A 20009-nucleotide genomic window follows, 5' to 3' on the forward strand; every position below is an offset into this window, starting at 1 on the left:
GCCCAGGCCCCCGGCGTGTGGTCCTCGGTGTCCTGCCCTTTCTGACACTACCTTTCACCTGCGGAACCTGGCGAGGGAGTGGGTGGAGACGCTGCTGCAATTGTGCAGCCCGGACAGACTCTGAATCTTGTTTCCAGCTGAGCTCAGCCCTGCGGACAGTGGGCGAGGGGTTCTCTGAGCGTGGCCACGGGGCGTTTCTGGGTCTCAGTCCTTCTGTGGGTGAGAACTGAAGGGTTCAAGCTGGCTGGTGCCGTCCGAAGCGGCCAGCACCCTTCCCCCAGCAGGCTGTCTGTCCCCATCGGGCGCTGGTCGGAGCGAGGAATGGCGCAGAGGACAGCTTGATGGGCGGCTCTGATCGCAGGTGCTATGGGCTGTGACAGTCTCATCCCAGTTGAGGAATGAGCTCCCTTGCTCTCGCCAGCTCAGCTCGATGACTGGGAGAAATGTCCCTCATTTCCCCGCAGACCTGGTAGCTGCCACCTATTGTCAGGGAAGGGCTGCTGTTGTGTTAAGAACAGGAACCGAATCACACAGCCGAGGAGCGTTCATTGGGAGAACTCTGTGGCTGACGGGGCAGGAATGCAGATGGAAACTCAGGCTGGGAGGGGCCAGGAGTCCCGGCAGGTCTGGACCCCAGCGGGAGTGTCTGGACCCCAGCAGGAGGGTCTGGACCCCAGCGGGGAGGGTCTGGGCCTGCAGCTCGGTGGGACCGACAGTTCCATTCCAGAGAGCCATGGGTGGGCCTGGCGCCTGTCTGTGACCCGTGCATCTGTCCTGAGTGGGGCCTCTCGGATGTGCTGATGGTATTGTTGTCAGGCAACCTTGGGGGTGGGGTTTTACCAGAATACTGGGCGAAAGGGGAGTGTTCCGTGAAAAGGGGAGCGTCTGGGAAATCCCATCCGCCTGTTTCAGACTTCCAGGGTGACGGTCATGTTTCCAAGGAGACGGTCTCAGTGGGTTGGGGGCTCCGTCCCCTCCGCCGTTCAGCATCGAGATGGTCAGTGAGCCTCGATCTTGGGAGAAAGGGCCCGGCTGCGCTGCTGACTGATGATCAGAACTTGGGACGTTATCTCCTTCCTTGTCTGGAGGATTCTATCCGCCCTCGAATAGTCAGCTTCTCAGACCACGTGTGCCTTACTGTGCACGCCTGAGCGCAGCTAGCTGGCGCTGGGGATGGGGGAGCCGTCCCCATTCATCACTAAGGATCCGGGCACAGTGAGGCGGAGCCCACTGCTCCTCCTCCGGAGAGCGAGACGAATGCCCTGCGGCCTTCGGTGGGGATGGAGTGGGCCAGGTGCTGCCGTGGTGGTCACAGGGAGGGCACACAGCGAGGGGCAGAGAGGAGACCTGCCTTGCCGAGCTCTTCCTCCTGAGTCCAGGCCGGCCTGTGTGGGGGAGGGCAGGCGAGGTGGGCCCGGCTGTGGCCAGCCCTGGACGCCTGGCTCTGTCCCGCCTCTCTGGATATCAGGAAGCTGGCTGCCCGCTTTATGTGCGGGCTGAACCCTGCCCGCCTCGGTGCAACGACCAGAGCATCCCCAGGGGACCCTCTCCCCAGAACAGAGGGTTCTGTCACGAGCAGACACTGCCCCGCCCTCCGCAGTCTCCTCCGGCAAGTCTGGCTTCCCGCTCCCTGGGTCCTTCTAAAGCAGAGCGATCGTCAGAGCAGTTCAGAGAAGAGGTCTGACTCCTCAGCCAGGAGCCTTCAGATCTCAGGCGCGGACTGTGAGGAAGCCTCGGCCTGAGCAGAGGGTGCCCTCGCTGCGCTTGCAGGGTTTGCAGGGCCATCGTGCTGGGCTGGTGCTTGTGAGCTGAGGCGCTCTGCCCTCCTGCACAGCCCTGTGGTGCGCGTGTGAACATGGTGCCGCCACAGGCTTCTGTGTAAGGCCTCACGAGGCAGACTTTCGATTTGGGTGGTTTGGTGGCACACGGAGGAAGGTGTTCTCGGCTGGCCCACGGTGCGGAAGGCTCCCATTCTCAGCTTCACGCACTGCCATCCACGTGAAGAGCAGCTCCGGGCAGAAATTGCCGTCCGCTCTTTGCTCACTTGCCAGGATTCCCCGGCAGTGACGGGTGCAGGGTTACGTTTTCTTCCAACAGAGAAATGCATGTAGTGGGCATTAGCATCCCTGCACGTTCAAGGCCGGCTTCTGGCAGTGGCCCTAGTGTGGTTTTCCAGAGCAAAATCGAGTTGCTGCTACTGGAAGAGAAGGAATGGGTGCCGGGAAGGTTGGATGGGTAATATAGAAGCCACGGCTTTGGCGGCAGCAGCCACTTCTATCCATCCACCAACCCATCCTTCTATCCACCCACCAACCCATCCACCATTTAGCCACTCATTTACCTACTTGCCCACCCATTCATCATCTATTCATCCACCCACCTATCTATCCACCATCCATCCATCACCAACCCACCCATCTATCCACCCACCCACGCATTCACATTTATCCATCCATCCACCCGACCACCCACCCACCCATCCACAATCTATTTACCTACCCACCCATCTACCATCCATCCACCTACCCATCCACCATTTATCCATCCATCCACCAACCCACCCATCCAAGAGGGTACACGTTCAAATCACAGCTGAACATTTGATTATCTGAGGACTTAGATGTTTCATAGAAGTCTTAAATTTGGCAGACTTCAGTATTTCAAACCATACGGTAGTTTAAATTGGTTCTGATTCATTAAACCACACTTTAGAGAACTCATTTCACCAATAACACTTACGGTATTAAAGTTGAAGTAACAAACGCCATGAGCCACTTCACGATGAAATGAAGCCTGGCTGTTGGCACTGGGCTCAGCTAACAGCTAGTATGGAAGAGTCTGCCCCAATGCGAATCCTGCTCTTCTATAGCAGGATCAAACAGTTGTTGAAAAGAACCGTAATTTAGAAAATAAAGATTACGTAAGAGCATCAAATCATGTCAAATTAATTTTGCCATCCACTCTTGAAGCTGATTAGTGTAAAATGTACTAGTAATGAAATGTAATTTTTGCTAAACAGCTGAGCCAGGCGGGTAGACCAGCCACCTGCAATTAGCACCAATTGGGACGGAGCCTTCCGTGTGTCAGGGGGAGACCCGAGTCCCTGAGGCCAGTTACCAAGCTTGTGGTCAACTCCTTGGAGTCCCTACCAAGGCTGCCCACCTGGTTTCCGGGAAGTCGACTGACCCCAGGCTGTGGTATTGTGATTATTGTCCTTCGGGGCCATGGGGACTCAGCAGTCACTGTCAGTTTCCCTGAGGTGGGGAGAGGGTGCCATGGGGGCTTCTTGCGGAAGTCCTTGTTGTGTCCGAGTAGGGGAGGGGGTGTCTCTGTTCCCTGAGAGAGCACAGGAACAGTGTTCCTCTCAGCTCCCGACCTCCTGCCCCACCTCCAGTGACTGATGGTACAGTCACAACGATGAGCTCTGGCAAATAACCTCGCCTTTTGGGCATCAAGAACGTGACCCCTCCCCAATGTCTTAAAAGGGAGCTGTGTCCTTATGTCCCGGTGCAGCCTGTGGTTTCTGACCCAGACGCCTGGCACCTTGGGTTGCCATTGGAAAAGTGTGTGTGTGTGAATGAAGAGACTGTCCATGGGAAAATTGTGTGTGTGAATAAATGAAGAGAACTGTCCGCAAGAGAAGTGTATGTGCGTATGTGTGTGTATGTGCAATGATGTTCCAAGGACCGGGGGTGGGAGAATCCGTGATGTCCGCTCTGAGCTGCCCCAGAGCCTGTGGGAGACCGTGAAGATGCCTGGTGGGATGCATCGCTGTCACATGGTGCTCTAGTCCCATCACCGCCCCCTCAGAGTGGAGAGCAGACGGCTGTGACCGCTGGGCCTGGACCTTCAGGCCCGACCTGCCTGTTCCTGGCTGAATAGCGTCCCTCTCAAAGTTCATGTCCACCCGGAACCTCAGAATGTGCCCTTCCTTGGAAATGGAGCCGTTGCGGAAGTAGTTAGTTCAACGAAGAGGAAGTTGTGCTGGACGAGGGTGTGACCTGTGTCTGTGAGATGAGAGGACACAGGAGAGCCCTGTGTGATGACAGAGGCAGACGGTGGGGTGATGCCGCCACAGGCTGAGTGACAGGCCTGCCCGCAGCCCCAAGAACTAGGGGAGAGGCACAGGGAGGTCCTCCCTCAGCGCCTCCGGGAGGACCAGCCCGGCATCCCCTCGATTATGGACTTCCGGCTTCCGGAACTGTAGGAGAATGCATGTCTCTTGTTTTAACCACCAAGTTCATGGCAATTTGCTACGGCAGCCACAGGCAACTAGTCCACCGTTGGGCTCTCCCTGGGCCACACGAGGGTGAGCAGTTCCCTCCTGGCCCCTGTCTCTGCATGTCCCGCCCTGTTTACCCCTCTCAAATGCCCGCTCCCCCAAGGGGATGGGACCGACGAACCTTTGCGACGTGTCCGGTGTCAGCCTGGTGGAATTGATTACAACCTAAGCTTTGAAGTTGTTTAACTGGCAAAGTCTTTCAGTTTGCATGCTTTTAAAATTTTCAATTAACTATTTGGCATGCTTCCTAATGCGTTCAATTACCACCTATAATCATTTAGATACAAATTTTGAAAATGTCAGGTGACTCATTTCTTGGCAGAAGTAGCTGGAAAACTGCAGACCTGCCACATTTGCTCGCCTGTTCCCATCAGTTTTCTAGAAAGGCCAGGAGCTGCGACGCCCACGGTCGCCATGCGTTCTGCCCACCAGAGTCCCGTGTCCCTTCCCGCATTGCTCCCGACTCTGTCCAGGAGGCCCAGGGCCCGGAGGTGACTCAGCGGCCATGCCCCGAATGCCAGGGATTAGAGAAGAGTCCATGTCGCTGGTCAGATAGGGGGACATGATATCTGATCCAGGTTCAGAGATTCATCAGCAAAGAGGCAGGACACTGCGGGCTGCAGGTGTGGAGAGAATAAACCACTGCATTCATTTAAACAAACATTTCACTTTTGATTTGAAAGTTCAGTTCTGGACTAGAGTCTGAGAAGCATACACCCAAGGGATTGCCCCAGAGGCCCCTCCCGCTCCCCGTCCATGTGCTTCCAGAACATTCTGTGGTTTATTACTTTGCCAACAACTCTCCACTGATTGGTTGGCTAAGTTCTCGGGGAATCGTGTACGTGCGGATGGACCCCTAGACTATCTGAAAACACAACAGTCTTCCATTTTCTTCTGTCAACTTGGTGCATAAACAATATCAGGCTTATTCCAGCCCTTTAACAGACGCCGCTTCTGAGACAAATGAAAGTACCTGTCTCAGGTACATTTGCATGTTCACGGACACGTTCACGACCAGAAATCTTGACAACACTAGAGTCATTAGTTAGAGGCGATGCCCAGTATTTGTTTCTGGATTTTATCTGTAAAACTGCAGTGGATATTTTAGTTGAAATGAATGGGCCTTCATCTTTTTGTAAATTGTAACTCACACGCAGGCCCCACTGAGCGTGGCAATCCCTTTTTGAGAATGACAGCACGCGAGCCTCCACAGGGATGGATGGAGGGGTCTGGCAGAGTGGCCCCGCCATGAGTACCAGAGGGAGCAGGAGCCAGAGGTTGGCAACCTGGGGAGGCCTGATGTCCACACCCCACGGGCCTGTCCTCATTCGGGCCCGATGAAAGGGGTGCTGACTCCTGCTCCCCTAGCCTCCGTGTCTCTGCTTTGTCATCTGTTGGGGTGAGGCTGGTCTCCTCCCCACCAGCAGGCAGGTGTTTCAGGCACGATTGGATGAAGTGAGATGGTCTCTGGATGAAAGGACAGCATGGTGCCTGGTGGGCTGTAGGTGCTCACGACTCGGGAGCTGTCACGGTTACTAAAGCGCAGGGAGCTTTCGCACGCGCTGCAGTGAGCTGTGAGGACATGACCCCGCTCACCACTAAGCCAGCTGACCAGGCTGCCCTTCCAGTGCGGCCTCCAGGGCTGGGGCATTTGGTCCAAGAGGGTGGCCTTTCCAGAAAGAGGGGCTCTTTCTGCAGACAAGGGCGTTCAGTTCAGTTTTACAACCACTGACCGAAGCTGCCGGCAGGGCCTGCCAACCCGTCTCTGCCAGCCCCTTTGGAGCAAAAGGTGCCAAGTTTGGAAATCCGCCCTGAGACCTGTGGTTGGCTCAGCTCATGGCATCTCGGCTCCACCGGCCTGATCATGTGGGCAGTGGATAGCTCTAGAAAAGGCAGCCAGGGCTGTGGTCTCAATGGGAGTCGGGGACCAGGCATCCAGGAGGGGCCGCTGGTGGACCCAGGGGCGACGGGGTGGGGTGGTGGGGAGGCGGGGAGGGCCCTGACCTGGTACTTTTCCCTGTTCTGTGGAGCCCCAGGCTCTCCTCCCTGCCCAGCCCTCAGCAGGCTGGCGGCGCTCTCCAAGGTGCTGACCCGCATGCTTCTCTCAGGGGCTGCTGGGCCCTCCTCCATGGGATGACTCCTGACCCCGTGCTCTCAGTAAACCCCAGGCCTGCACTGACAGCATCTCCAGCTATGAGGACTCAGTCTCTAATCCTCAGCGTGGTCTTGAGGCACAGGCACTAAATCTCCTTCGTTAGACTGGAAACGGAGGTCAGAGGGTAGCAGGACGGACCTAGAGCCTGGACCCTCTCCTTGTAGCCAGACTTCCACTTCACGTGTATTTGCACCTGATATCCCCACCTGTGTGTCCTGATCTCAGTTAACAGCCAACAAACCTGAAACCAAGCCACCGAATGCCCTCCGCAGCCTCCTGCCCCCTAGTTCACCAGGCCCCTCCTTGCCCCTCTCTGCCCACCCCTGTTCATCATGATCTGATTCCTCTGGACTCCCCCCTCTCTCCCTGTCCCAGCTTTTCATTTTTTTTTATCCCATGTCTCTATCTGAGGCTCTGTTCCCCCCTACCCCCCTGTTTTCTTTCTTTAAATTCAGACTCCAAATTTGATATTGATGCTACCCAGAATGCACTTGGACACCTGTTTACAGAATGGCTTGGCTTTGATTCCATCAGTCATCTGGCTAATTGCTATTTACTCCTCCGGCTCCATTCTGCATCCTCAGCCAACCCCACCTCTGCCCCTCCGCCACACAGGATTTCAGCCACTCGCCATCTCTGAATCGTAAACTAGAAATCCCAGGAATGTCTTGGATGCTCACTTAGACAAGGTCCCTTAGAGGTAAACCCCAGGAACCCCCCTCCCGCCCTCTTGTTAGCGGGGTTCTGATGGAACCCAGGGGCTCAGAATTGGTAGGCGACTGAACAAGAAATCACACTATGAGGGCTTACAAAATATTTATGAGCGATAAACGCTCAGAATCCATGCCAGCCACAGTTGTTCACATGGTGTGTCCCACGTATCCTGAGGCTGATGACATTTTTTACATTTTTTTCTAAACAACCTTCATATTATTTGGGAACCTGAGAGGTCAGACCGGAAGCTTGCAATGACTTCTAGGTTTCTACAGAGAATTGCTGCCCCCTCAGAAGCCCTCCCTAGGTCCCCCTTCTGGGGTGGGGGCCATTACCCTCGGAGCCTGGTACCCCCACCTGCCCCGGCAGCAAGTGCCGCATTCACCTTCGGGTCTACAGCTCCCGGGCCCCTACCTGCCCAGCACAGTCTGGCGGCAGCCGAGTGTTTGTAGGTGAGGGGCTGGTGTCTACACAACGTCTACAGAGAGGCAGCTATGTGCTCTCCGGACGCCCTAGGGATTGTGTGAAAACAGTTCCCTTTCTTGTTAATCCCTAGATGTTAGATGAGTAGAGATATGAAGCTCAACACAAATAAAGCCAGAAGCATCTTTCTTAATTAAATTTGAAATGTTAGTAATTATCTACATTATTAAAGCAAATTGAACCCACCTTACATCACTAACAGGAGGCTGGTCCCTCCTGACTCACAGTGGCTCGTCACATAAAAATTCAGCCCAGATGACAGGATCAGCTGTTCCCTGCCCGGAGGCACCTACTTCACAGGAGGGACTGAGACGATGTTTGCCAGCGTGATGCACAAATGCCACCTTGCAGGGACCATGGATGCTTTCATGGGAGCATGGGGGTGTGGTTCTGGTCAGGGGCGGATGGACTTCGGGGTCTGAGTAGCATCGGGGGGCGCTGCCAGGGTGCAGCGGCCATCGGCCTGGAAGGCCGGGTCAGGGTGGAGGAGCCACGGCTGAACGCTATCCCCAGCAGCAGGTCTGGGCTCATTTTGGGCCTCCAAATGCCCGCTCCTGGCCCCCCTGTCACAGGGAGGCCGGTGTGGATGGTGCAGAGCCCTGTTGTACCTTTCGAGGCCAAACCCCGTGGAACAGCTGTTGGTGAAGTTCCTGGAGCCCTAACAACCGGCGTTTGGCAGGACAGAGAGGCTGTGGCCATTGACTGCTGTGCAATTTCCGACCAGCCTGGTGTGACAGGCGGTGCCGGGAGGGGCCCAGGGTTTTCATTGCTACGCCTTGCACACCTGAGCGTGTGCAGTCTGATTTGCCACTGGCTGGATGCTCTTCACCCTTTTCTTTCGTCTCCTTCCTCTTTCAAACTAGTGCAGTGATTCCCAAAGTGGGCGCTGCAGCGATCCAGGGGGGTGGTGATGGCCACAGGTGCATTTGGGGGTGATGAGTAACTGCTATTAAAATTTAAAAAAAAATTATTTTCCAGGAGCTGAGTAATATTTTTTCTGGAAAGGGGGCGGTAGGCCAAATAAGTTTGGGAACCACTGATAGCGTCTTGGCGGCGTTGACAGTGATGGCTTCTGCCTCAAGCAGTCTGGCTCTGGCCTATTCATGAGCCATCGTGGGAACTTACTTTGCCTGAGAACGGGGGTCAAGGGTCCCCGCAGTGGCCTCCCCAGGGCCACGCGGACTGGCCTGCAGGGAGAGTCTCTTGGCCCCCAGCAGCCCTCCCCCGACGCTCCCGTTCACGCCTCACCAGCTCAGTCTGGGCCGTGGTTACTTTATCTTGCTCATGCCTCTCTTGGTGACAGCCTTTAATGAAGAGACATTCCAAGCATCTTCCCAACTTGTGAGTTTTGAGACAAGAATCACGGCTTTACAGAATCACTTGCAGAAACAAGTGCTGAAGTGCAATTTACTTTGCTTAATGAAAAGAACCAAAAAAGCGTGGCCTGGCGGCTCGGCTGCCCGCTCTCCTCAGACACGCGCCAGCCCGCACACGTCGCTAAGCCCAGAGCTTCCTAACCACGCCAGTCGGTTGATGGCCGTGTCTGGAGAGGAGTCGACAGGCTGGTGTTGGAATTCCGGAGCCGGGAGTCCCGGCTTCGCACCGAGTGGCCCACGGCCCCAGGTCAACGCCTGTCAGTCCCTCGAGACCCACCACAGCGGGTGCTCCTGGTCCTTCTGACCCGGATTCGAATTTCCCGCAGAGCCCACCGGTGGTGTGGGACGCGAAGCCCAGAGTCCAGGGAGTCGTCTGGCTTCTGGGTGGCTCATCTAGATAGAGGACGGCTGGGTTCGCGCCTGTCACTGTCTGGTGACGGTAACGCTGAGCATGCTGGGGGCATGTAACTGAGGGACACGGTGTCAGTTTAGCAGGGGTCAGGGTCTAAGCCAGCCGTGGGCAAACTACGGCCCGCGGGCCAGATCCGGCCCATTTGAAATGAATAAAACTAAAAAAAAAAAAAGACCGTACCCTTTTATGTAATGATGTTTACTTTGAATTTATATTAGTTCACACAAACACTCCAGCCATGCTTTTGTTCCGGCCCTCCGGTCCAGTTTAAGAACCCACTGTGGCCCTCGAGTCAAAAAGTTTGCCCACCCCTGGTCTAACCTCTGGGTGGGAAGGGGTGCCGAGTCCTGGATGTCCTGCTGTCCATCTGCTTAGGGGCCTCCCTGCGTCCAGCCCCTCTCGAAGGCGGAGGCTTTGCCTTGTAACTTGATGGTTCGGTGGTTGCATTTGGTCTCCCGCCAGCGGCTCTCTTCAGTGTCGACTTCTTTTTCTCAAGTTTCCGTCCCGACACCCCACAGACACGGTGTAGTGGGCTGCAGCCTGGGTGATGAGCCATGAGTTCTGGTTGCATTGGTCCAGTCCTCGTGGGACCCTGACGTCGGGCTCACGGGATCCTGTCACGTGTCCCTTCCAGCTGCCTTGCAGGTACATGCAGATGACGGCTCGGATTCTATCTTTAGTTCATGTGGGGTGCAGGCAATATGTTGAGGGGGGCGAGCATGCGGGATTACCTGGGCGGCCCAAGGGTACCGCCATCCCCGGAAGACAGAACACAGCCCTCCGGCTTAAGATGCTTTGTGGTCTGTGTTCCTGCGTGCTTTTCACTGCACGTCCCTTATCCGTGGGTGGCGTGTTGCCTTTGTTTTGTTTAATTAGATGTGAACACATTCTTCAGGATGTTTTCATAGAGAGCGTGCAGGCCGGCGAGTCAGGGGGCTGAGCGGCGTCCGGCCTGGCCTCCGCGCAGCCGTGACCCGTGTCAGCCACTTCGCTGTCTGTGTCCTGCTTCCTCTCCTGTGAAATGCGGGCTCCGATGGGATCGTCGCCGGCACACTCCCCTCTGAGTCCTGACGCATCGGGTCTGTCAGTGCGAGATTTCCAATCCCAACGCCTTTAAGAGCTTTGCTGACCTTCCAGATTTTTTTCTCTTGAGAAGAGAAAAAAACACACAAAACACCTCCAACAAACCAAACCAAACACACACATTTCTAACGTGTTAATAAGCTCCCAGAGACGGCCATTCATCATTCTGATGGAAACCTTTTAAGCGGCTAACTGGGCTCTGCTTTTCTCGCTGCCTTAATGAAGTAGCTTTCGGGGCAGCGGTGATGAACTGCAGGCCCGCCGGGCCGGAGGCATCTGTCTTCAGGTGTCTGCCTGCGCTTTTGGTTGTAAATTTGTCTCCGGTCTCTCCGTGGAGTGAGTTGGACAGGATGGTGGTGTTGCCACAGGACCGACAGTCACTGCCTCCTCATTTCATCCCAACTTAGCGAGTGGTGATAGGCTCATATTTTGCCTTACGTCAAGCTCACTGCAGGGTTGCCCTTTGCTGAGCTGGCTTCCAAATGAAATCTACAACCCTATAAATACATATTTTTAAAAAACCATAATAGACGGTTTCTTTAAAGATTTATGAGGTTCTGCACCTCGATTCTGTATAAATAAAGTACAGACTCTAAATTTTATGTGGGTGAGAGGCACAGACTCATCGGCTTTTGGGGACTTTATAGGAAGTCTATAAATACCTTTCCCCGAGTCCCGGGAGACTTGGCGTTTGGGTCGTTGCTTCAAGCTCTGGTGTTTATTTCCGGGTAAGAGTTCCTGTTGAAATGATTCGAAATGCATCCCTCAGTCACCTGGGCTGAGCGTCCTTGGGCTACTTCCCCCTCTCGGATGTGAACAATATGTAACCCCTGTTTGAATTCCCAGCCCGAGAATATTGTTTCCAACGCCACGGGTCAAAGAATTGTTTTCGGTCCCTTAATAGTCAGCTGTAAAGGGAAAGATGTAGAAATAATTGCCGGGGCTTTGAGGGGAGTTCATGAAACGGTGCTGGTCCCCATGGAACGAGTAGGTTATGAGATATAAGGATTATCTGCGCCAGGAAACATGAAGGGGCCGTAACTCACGGCTGTGATCGCATCCAGTCCCCCCGGTGGAGAATAAAGTGAGCCAATGTGGGTGGCAATAAAAAGAGGGCTTTTTTTTTGGCCATAAAAGTGACATGGTGCCTAACGGCATGGCCTCGATGCCAGCCAGTCACCCCTGGTTGCTTTTACCTTGCTCAGCAGGATGTGTGTTTAGGAAAGACGGAGGGAGTGTGGGGTGGGGCTGGTCACAGGGCACACAGACCATCTCTGCTGCTGGCACCCCCGGGGACTGGACCGAGGGTCATGTACACAGTGCCCCGTGGTCCACAGCAGCCTCCCGCTGCCTTGGAGATGCGGGTGTCGGGCCCATGGTGTCACACCCACTGAGCACCGGGGTGGCCCCTGAGCCTGGAGCCCCGATCGCCTCACAGTGTGACCAGATGCGGGGTGGGGACTGGACAGACAATGGCACTGGCGATCTTTGTAAATAAGCCTTCTTTTTAAATGTTTTTTTTTTCTTTTCACAAAAATCATAGAAGTAGTTCAAGTTCTTTGTAGAATTCAAGATAAGAATATACAGCTAGTTGAAAAATGAATAAAGATCACCCCTTATATCTAGCACCTAGGGCCAACATTAATGTTGTAATGTATATTCTTCCAGACTTTAAATATATGTGTATATTATACTCTTAAGATAACAGATTGCACTTTTTATCCTTTTTTTTCCTTTTAAATAGAGCTAGCATATACATAAAGTGCACTAATCTGAAGCATACAGCTTGATACATTTTTGCACAGGAATGTACTTATGTACCCCTACCCGCCCCCCTCAAGGCTCACATTACCCAGGGAGGCACCCCTAAAACCCTTTCTGGAGTGTAGCCACACCTTTGTGCCGACTCAGTCATCAGCTTTCCTAGGCCAGAGGTCAGACCTCTGGGCCCACACATTATACACCCGTTAGTGAGATATGTGTTTGTGTGTAATCATTGCTCCTTCTTTTTTACCGTATCCATTGTATACATGAGCCACAACTTAGGATGGGTCCTTCTGCTTTTGGATGGTGGGTTGCATGCAGGCAGCTCTTGGTCACTGTGAACAGAGGTGCTATGACCTTCCTTGCACATGTATTTTGCACACACAACCTTGGCGTATCAGGCAGATGCTCTAGCCAACAGAGCTACCCGGCCAGGGCTGCGTATGTATTTTGGGAAATGTGTACACTCATTTCTATTGGCCTCACTCTGATACTTTAAGAAAAACAGGGCTTGGTCTTCAAGAGCACGCATGATTAGCTCTAACAGACGCCACTACATTTTTGGAGTGTCCTCACTCTTCCATATCCTCACAATTCCTGTCTTTTAAATTTTAGTCACCCTGGTGGGTGTGTAAAGGTTTTAAATTACGGGTATAATGTACATTTTTGCTGATAAAGATCTCTGTTGGGCACCTTTTCATATGCTTATTAGCTACTTAAATATCCTCTTTTGTGATTTTTCTGTTCAAGTCTTTGACCGTTTAAAAAAAATCAGGTAGATTTTTTATTACTGATTTGTGAGACTTTTTCATATATTCCGGATGTGGGTTCACTTTTGGATGGTTGGTTTGCAAATTTTCACTCAGTGGTGATATCTTTATGAACAGGAGTGCATAATGTTAATGTGGCCAATTTATCAAACTTTTTCTTTTCTGTTAATGCATTTTGTTACGTTTAAGCAATATTTTCCAACTCAAGATGATGAAAATATGTCCCTCTGTTTAAACCTTATGGTTTACCTTTTGCATTTAGATTAATGATAAATCTTGAACTAATTTTTTGGATATAGTTTGAGGTAGGATAAAAGTTTAGTTTGTTTTTTTCTCCGTTGGGATATTTAGTTGCTTCATTTTCATGTACTGAAGAGCTTGCCCCATCCCTGCCGAATCCAGGGGACTTTTTACATAAAGCAAGTGACTTTGTATATGCACATCTATTTCTGTATTTTCTGTTCTATATCGTTGGCCTATTTACCCATCACTTCAGAAATATCAAATTGCCCTGATTATTATGGCTTTAGAGTAAGCCTTTATATCGGATCGTTTAAGTCTCCCAACTTTACTGTTCTTCCTAAAGACTGGCTTGCCTATTTTAGGTTCTTTGCATTTCCATGTAAAAATTTTAGACTTGACTTGTTATTTTCCACAAAAACACCTGCTGGGATTTTGATTGGATTTGCATTCAAACAGGAGATCAATTTGAGAAGAACTGACATTTTCTAGATAATAATTTTTCTAATTCATTAACTTAGGGATAGTTCTCCCTGTTCTTTATTTCAGTCATGTTTTGTAGTTTTTCATGTAGACGTCTTGCACTTAAAAACTATAAATTTATTTAAAGATATTTGATATTTTTGATGCTATGTTGACAGCATTTGACATTTTTTCCTAATTTTTTGTTGCTAGTATTTAGAAACAAACTGGACTCTTTATATTAATAATGTTTCCAGTGACCTTCTAGATTCTCCTATTAATCCTAAGAGTTTATTTTGGATTTTCTATATATGCTTTTATGTCATGGTGAGTCATGACATTTTTATTTATTTTGCATCTACCTACTTCCCTATCCCTTAATCCATCCACTCACCCACCCACCCACCCATCTGGTCTCTTTACCTCAAATGCTCTGACAGAAAACCTGCAGCACGATATCTAAGGATGATATTGAAGTGATGAGAATGGGCAGCCGGAACCCAGAGGAAAAATGTTCACTATTTTAATATCAACAATGCTACTAACGGTAGGGTTTTCTTTTCTGTCTTTCTTCTTCCTTTTTTTTTTGTTAATCCTCACCAAGGATATCTTTTTCCATTGATTTTTAGAGAGAGTGGATAGGAGGAAGGGAGAGGAAGAGAGACAGAGAGAGAGAAACACCAATGTAAGAGAGGCACATTGATTGGTTGCCTCCCACACGCACCCCGACGGGGACCAGGGATGCAACCCAGGTATGTGTCCTTAGCTGAGAATTGAACCCACGACCCTTTTGTGCACTGGCCGGCACTCTAACCACTGAGAAACACTGTCCAGGGCTGTAGGGTGTTCTTTTCCCAATAAATACTCTTTATCATACGTAAGAGATCCTTTTCATTCCAAATTTTTTTGAGCATTTTAATCATGAATGGGTATTGGATATTATCAAATGTTTTCCTTCATGTATTGAGCTAGTCCTATGGCTTTGTCCCTTCCCCTGTTAATGTAATGAATAACATTTATTACTGAAATATTAACTCACCCCTTGAATTCCTGGAGTAACCTCTCTCTGGTTATGATATCCTTTTACTCTCCCTGGATTCCAATCACCTACGTTTTGATTAGGATTTTTTATGTCTATGTTCAGGAAAGATATTGGACTATAATGTATCTTTTTTCTTGTGTCTTTGTCATTGTTTGGTGTCGGGGTCATCTTGCACTCAGAAAATTAACTGGCAAGTGTTCTCCTTTGTTCTCAGCTCTGAGTATTTTTTTTCAGATGGATGTTATTATCATTATTACTATCTTAAATATGTTTTTATTGATTTTTAGAGAGAAGGGAAAGGAGAGGGATAGAGAGATAGAAACATCATTGATTCACTGCCACCTGCACACCCCCAGCTGGGGATCGAGCCCGCCACCCAGGAATGTGCCCTGATTGGGAATCGAACCAGTAGCCTCCTGGTGCGTAGGCCGACCCTCAGCCACTAAGACACATTGGCCGGGCAATCTTTAAAGGCCTGGAAAAACTAAGCAGTGAATCTACCTGGGACCTAGTTTTCTTTATGAGAAGGTTTCTCACTGTTGATTCAATTTTTAAACAGAGACAGCACTATTTAACTTTTCTATATTTTTCATGCTAGTTTTTTTAGGTTGTGTTCTTTAAAAAGTTTATTCTTTTTATCTAAGTTTACAAATTCTGTGATATCAAATATTCCATGAGAGCCTTCATTCTCTTCTCCAGGTCTGTAGGACTTAGTAACGCTCCCCTTTCATTCATGATATTGGTACGTTTTCTTCTCCTTCTGCCTCACATGTGTGGTATGGGATTTTAAATGTTATTAATATTTTTAAATAACATGATTTGACTTTGATTCCCTATATGGTAAATCTTCCTATTTCACTGCTTTCTGCTCTCGTCTTTGTTATCTATTTTCTTCAACTTCAATTGGCAATTCTTCTAGATTCTTGAGATGAGAGTTTAGATAACTATGTCGATCATTTCTTCCTGTCTTCTTTCAATATGTCATACATTTAGGGCTGTAAATTCCCCTCTAAACACTATTTTAATTTCATTCCCTAATTCTTAATATTCACATTTTCATCATCATCCAGTTCAAAATATTTTCCTTTGTAAATTAATCTTTCCCCATGGGTTATTGTTGCTTAATATCTAAACATTTATGTGCTTTCCTATTAATTGTCCGTTATTTATTTTTACTTTCGTTTCGTCATTAGAGAAGAAGCTCTGTATGCTTTTAGTTATTGAAATTTGCTGAGACTTGTTTTATGGCCCCGAAGATTGATTTATTTTGGGAAATGTTCCATGTACACATATAGAGACTGTGTATTCTGTCACAGTGTGTGCAGTGGTCTGTATATGCCATTAGGCACAATTCATAAATCATCTTGCTGAGTTTTGCTTGTTTAATTAGTGTCCTTTCATTTCAGTTTGAATACCTCCTTTCAGCACTTCCTGTAATGCAGGTGATAAATGCCCTCAGCGTTTGTTCGCCTGGGAAAGTTTCTCTTTCCTGTACATCAAACCTTGGTTCTCCAATGTCTCCCATCAGTTCTTGACTATGTTGTTCACAGAAAAAAGGTCTTGGTTGTTGAACCAAATTTTGGCTTGTTGTTTTTTTTTTAAAAAAAATATTTTATTGATTTTTTACAGAGAGGAAGGGAGTGGGATAGAGAGTTAGAAACAGCGATCAGCTGCCTCCTGCACAACCCCAACTGGGGATGTGACCGCAACCCAGGTACATGGCCTTGACCGGAATCGAAGCTGGGACCTTTCGGTCTTCAGGCCGATGCTCTATCCACTGAGCCAAACCGGTTAGGGCCAAACTTTGGTTTTTGATCTGACAACCCTCGGGTGCTGATATCTCAGCATGATAAAAACGTCAGCCAACAAGAGATAATGCTTTTGTTGCTGGAGAAATCCATGATTAGCACAATTTTAAAGCATAAAGAGGCCATCAAGAGTGCTAATGTTGCTGAGGATGTGAAAGTGCTCACAAAACAGCAATCACAGGAAACTGAATAGGTAGAAAAACGGGTTGGAGATTAGATAAGCGAAGCGAAAGAAGTTAGCGGGTGATTGCATTTTGGAGGCGGTCATATGTGAAAAAGCGAAGATACTGCCCCCCTGGAATGAGTGCTGAAAGTGATTCGTTTAAGGCTCCTAGAGGGCGGTTCCATAGCTGTAAGAAAAGAAGTGTTTGTTTGTAGATTAAACAGTCCATTAAACATGCACTGCATATAAGAAAGGTTAAAACAGAATCATCCGTGGGTCTGGAATAGATTAATTCAATTCACATGATTTCTAATGGGGATAAAATGATTTGGTTTTCAAACAAATGGCTTCTCGAACAGCCTCCTGGAACAAATGAGGTTTGAGAACCGAGGTGCCGCTGTATTCCTGATGATACCTTCACTATGCGAAGTATTCGTGGCGGGCGTTACCTCCCAGCAATTTGAATACACCATCCCACTCCGTCTTGGCCTGTAAGATTTCTTCTGAGAAACCTGCGAATAGCCTTATTGGCATGGGGATGGGAAGTCCTGGTGTGTGATGTTTTTTCTCTTGTAGCTTTAGAATTCTCATTTTGTTTTAACTGCAGTTTTATTACAATGTGGTTGGAGAAGGATTTTTTTTTTATAATATATTTTTTTTATTGCTTAAATTATTACAAAGAGTATTACATATTTCTCCTTTTTTCCCCCCGCCCTTGACAATCCCCTGGCCTCCCCTACCCCCCATTGTCTTATGTCCATTGGTTATGCTCATATGCATGCATACAAGTCCTTTGGTTGATCTCTTACCACCCCCCCCGCACCCCCCACCCTCTCCAGCCTTCCTGCTGTAGTTTGACAGTCTGTTCGAGGCAACTCTGCCTCTGTATCTATTATTGTTCAAAAGTTGAGAAGGATATTTTTTGAGTTGAAATTTTTGGGGAGCCTATGAGATTTATGAACTTGGATGTTTAAATCTCTCTCCAGATTTAGGAAGGTTTCGGCCATTATTTTTTTTTTTTTAAAAAATAAGCGTTCTGCCCCTTTCTCCTTCTTCCTCCTCCTGGGACTCTAAATGCACAGGTTTTTCTTCTTAACTGTATCCCGAAGTTCACATAGGCGTTCTTTACTCTTTTATTCTTTTTCTTTTCTTCTTTGACTGGATAGCTTAAAATGATCTGTCTTAGAGGTCACAGATTCTTCTGTTTGATCCATTCTGAAGTCGATGCTCTCTCCTAAACTTTTCATTCAGCCTTTGCTCCAGAATTTGCTTGGTTATTTTTTTAATGATTTTTTTCTCTGTTAAATTTCTCATTTTGATCATTTGTTTTTCTGATTTTGTTGAATTGTCCTTCTGTGTTCTCTTGCAGCCTCTCATGCTTCCTTAAAACAGCCATTTTGAATGATTTATTGGGCAAATCACAGATCCCCACTTCTTGTGGTGGGTGACTGGGAAGTTGTGCTCCTTGGGTGGCGTCGTGTTTCCTGGATCTTCATTTCCTTGACGTCTTGCGCGCCTGTCTTTTAATTTGAAGAGACAGTCACCTCCTCTATGCTTCAGTGGCTGGCGGAGGGAGAGAAGGGCCTTCTGTCAGCCCTGCGAGGGCTTCCGAGACCTTTTCCGTGGTGGGAGTGACGCACACTCATGTTCCCGCTTGGCTGGTAATTCTTAAAAGTGTCTGACTTCTCTCGATCCTGCAAAGCCAGGCTGACGGCCTCCTGCCGGCTTTCTGAGGTTGGCGCTAATGTTCAAGTCTGTGCTGTGGCCTTGCTGTCATTGGCCTCAGCCTTGACGCTGCTCAGCCCTGAGCCTTCCCAGAACATCCTCTTTGGTCCCTTCCTCTGGCAGACCGAGTGCCCTCACCGGCTGGAGAAGAGCCCCCGGCACTCCTCATCTACCCTGTTGGCGGCCCCCAGATCCACGGCACTCTGATGTACTGCAGCCGCAGGCGCTTTCACCCATGCACACCTTCCCGGATCGATGGCAGGTTGTTAGGGTGGTGAGGCCACGTGTCCTGTGCTGTGGACCTGCCACGCCCCGTGCAGAGAGCAGGTCACTGGCTGTGGGCACCAGAGCGGTCTGCTCCTCAGAGGGCCACTGTGATGGGGTGCCTGAGCCTGTCTGCCCATCACAGGCCGGCCGGCCCAACCATAGCCTGTAACCCACTGCTTCACCAGCCTCTCCAGGCTCCGGGCTCCATCTGCTTGGATTTTATGAGGTGTCTGTGTTCTGCAAAGGGGACTCATTCGAATGAATTATGTTTGCAAGGCTGACTCGAGAATCTGCAGTGCGGGCTGCCTCCGGGCCAGGCTTGGGGGAGAGGGGTGTCCGGTCATTTTGTAGGGGAGCCCCTCCCCTTCCTCTCATATTCTACTGGCCACTCGCAGACATTCCCCCCTCTTCCTGGGCTCTGCATCCAGGGCCTTCATCATCAGAACCAGTCGAGGGAGGGAGCTGCCAGGCCTCAGGGCTGGTCCCAGAACGGGGCGGGGCGCGCCCCCTCTTGGCAAGCAGTTTGCATCAGCCCAAGGCTGTGGAAAGGTTCCCAGAGCCCAGGTCCCCAGGCAGCCGGTGTTGGCTCTAGCTCTGTGACGAGGCCGCAGCCAAACCTACTTGGACTTTTAAATTTAATTTAATTTTTCTCTTGCTTTGAAGCAGCTGCATTGGGTTCACCCCCGGCTGGAAGCTGTGTGCGCCATTTGGGCCCGGGGTGTGCTGGCGAGTGGGGCTGGGACCGGGCAGGCTGCCAGGCCTTTGTTCTGAGGCATCGGGAGCCAGGCTGCGTGGTCTCTAACCACCAGGGGCCGTCACTGGCCTCTGTGATGCCTCCACTTCAAAAGGCAGTTCGGTTTGTGGGAATCCACGTGAAATGTGCTCAAAGTCAGGGCCTCGTTCTCTGAGAGCAAGCGCCCCTTTCCAGGGAGAGGCAGGGCGGCCCTGCCCCTGGGGGCAGCCGTGAGAGCTGCTCTCAGATCACCCAAGAGTGCCCTGACGTCATTACCATCATTATCATCATCACAGCTGCTCTGGTCCATTAGCACCTGTACTCAGCTGGTGCCCTGTCCTGATTTGACCCCCCTGGCCGGCCCCCAAGGCTGCTTCCCTCTGAGGATCTGTCGGGCACCGTTGTGTCCTTGAAATCGCCTCCCTAGTGGGGTGACCGGAGCTGAAGGCCCGGTGGGGGCTCTGGGCTCTGTGCAGGTGGCATGGAGGGTCCTCAGCTTCAGGGCGGAGCTCCCGAGTTGACCCAGCCGC

Source organism: Myotis yumanensis, unplaced genomic scaffold (genome assembly GCF_028538775.1).
Source record: "Myotis yumanensis isolate MYYU_CA2020_CCGP unplaced genomic scaffold, mMyoYum1.0.hap1 SCAF_13, whole genome shotgun sequence".
Taxonomy (NCBI): domain Eukaryota; kingdom Metazoa; phylum Chordata; class Mammalia; order Chiroptera; family Vespertilionidae; genus Myotis; species Myotis yumanensis.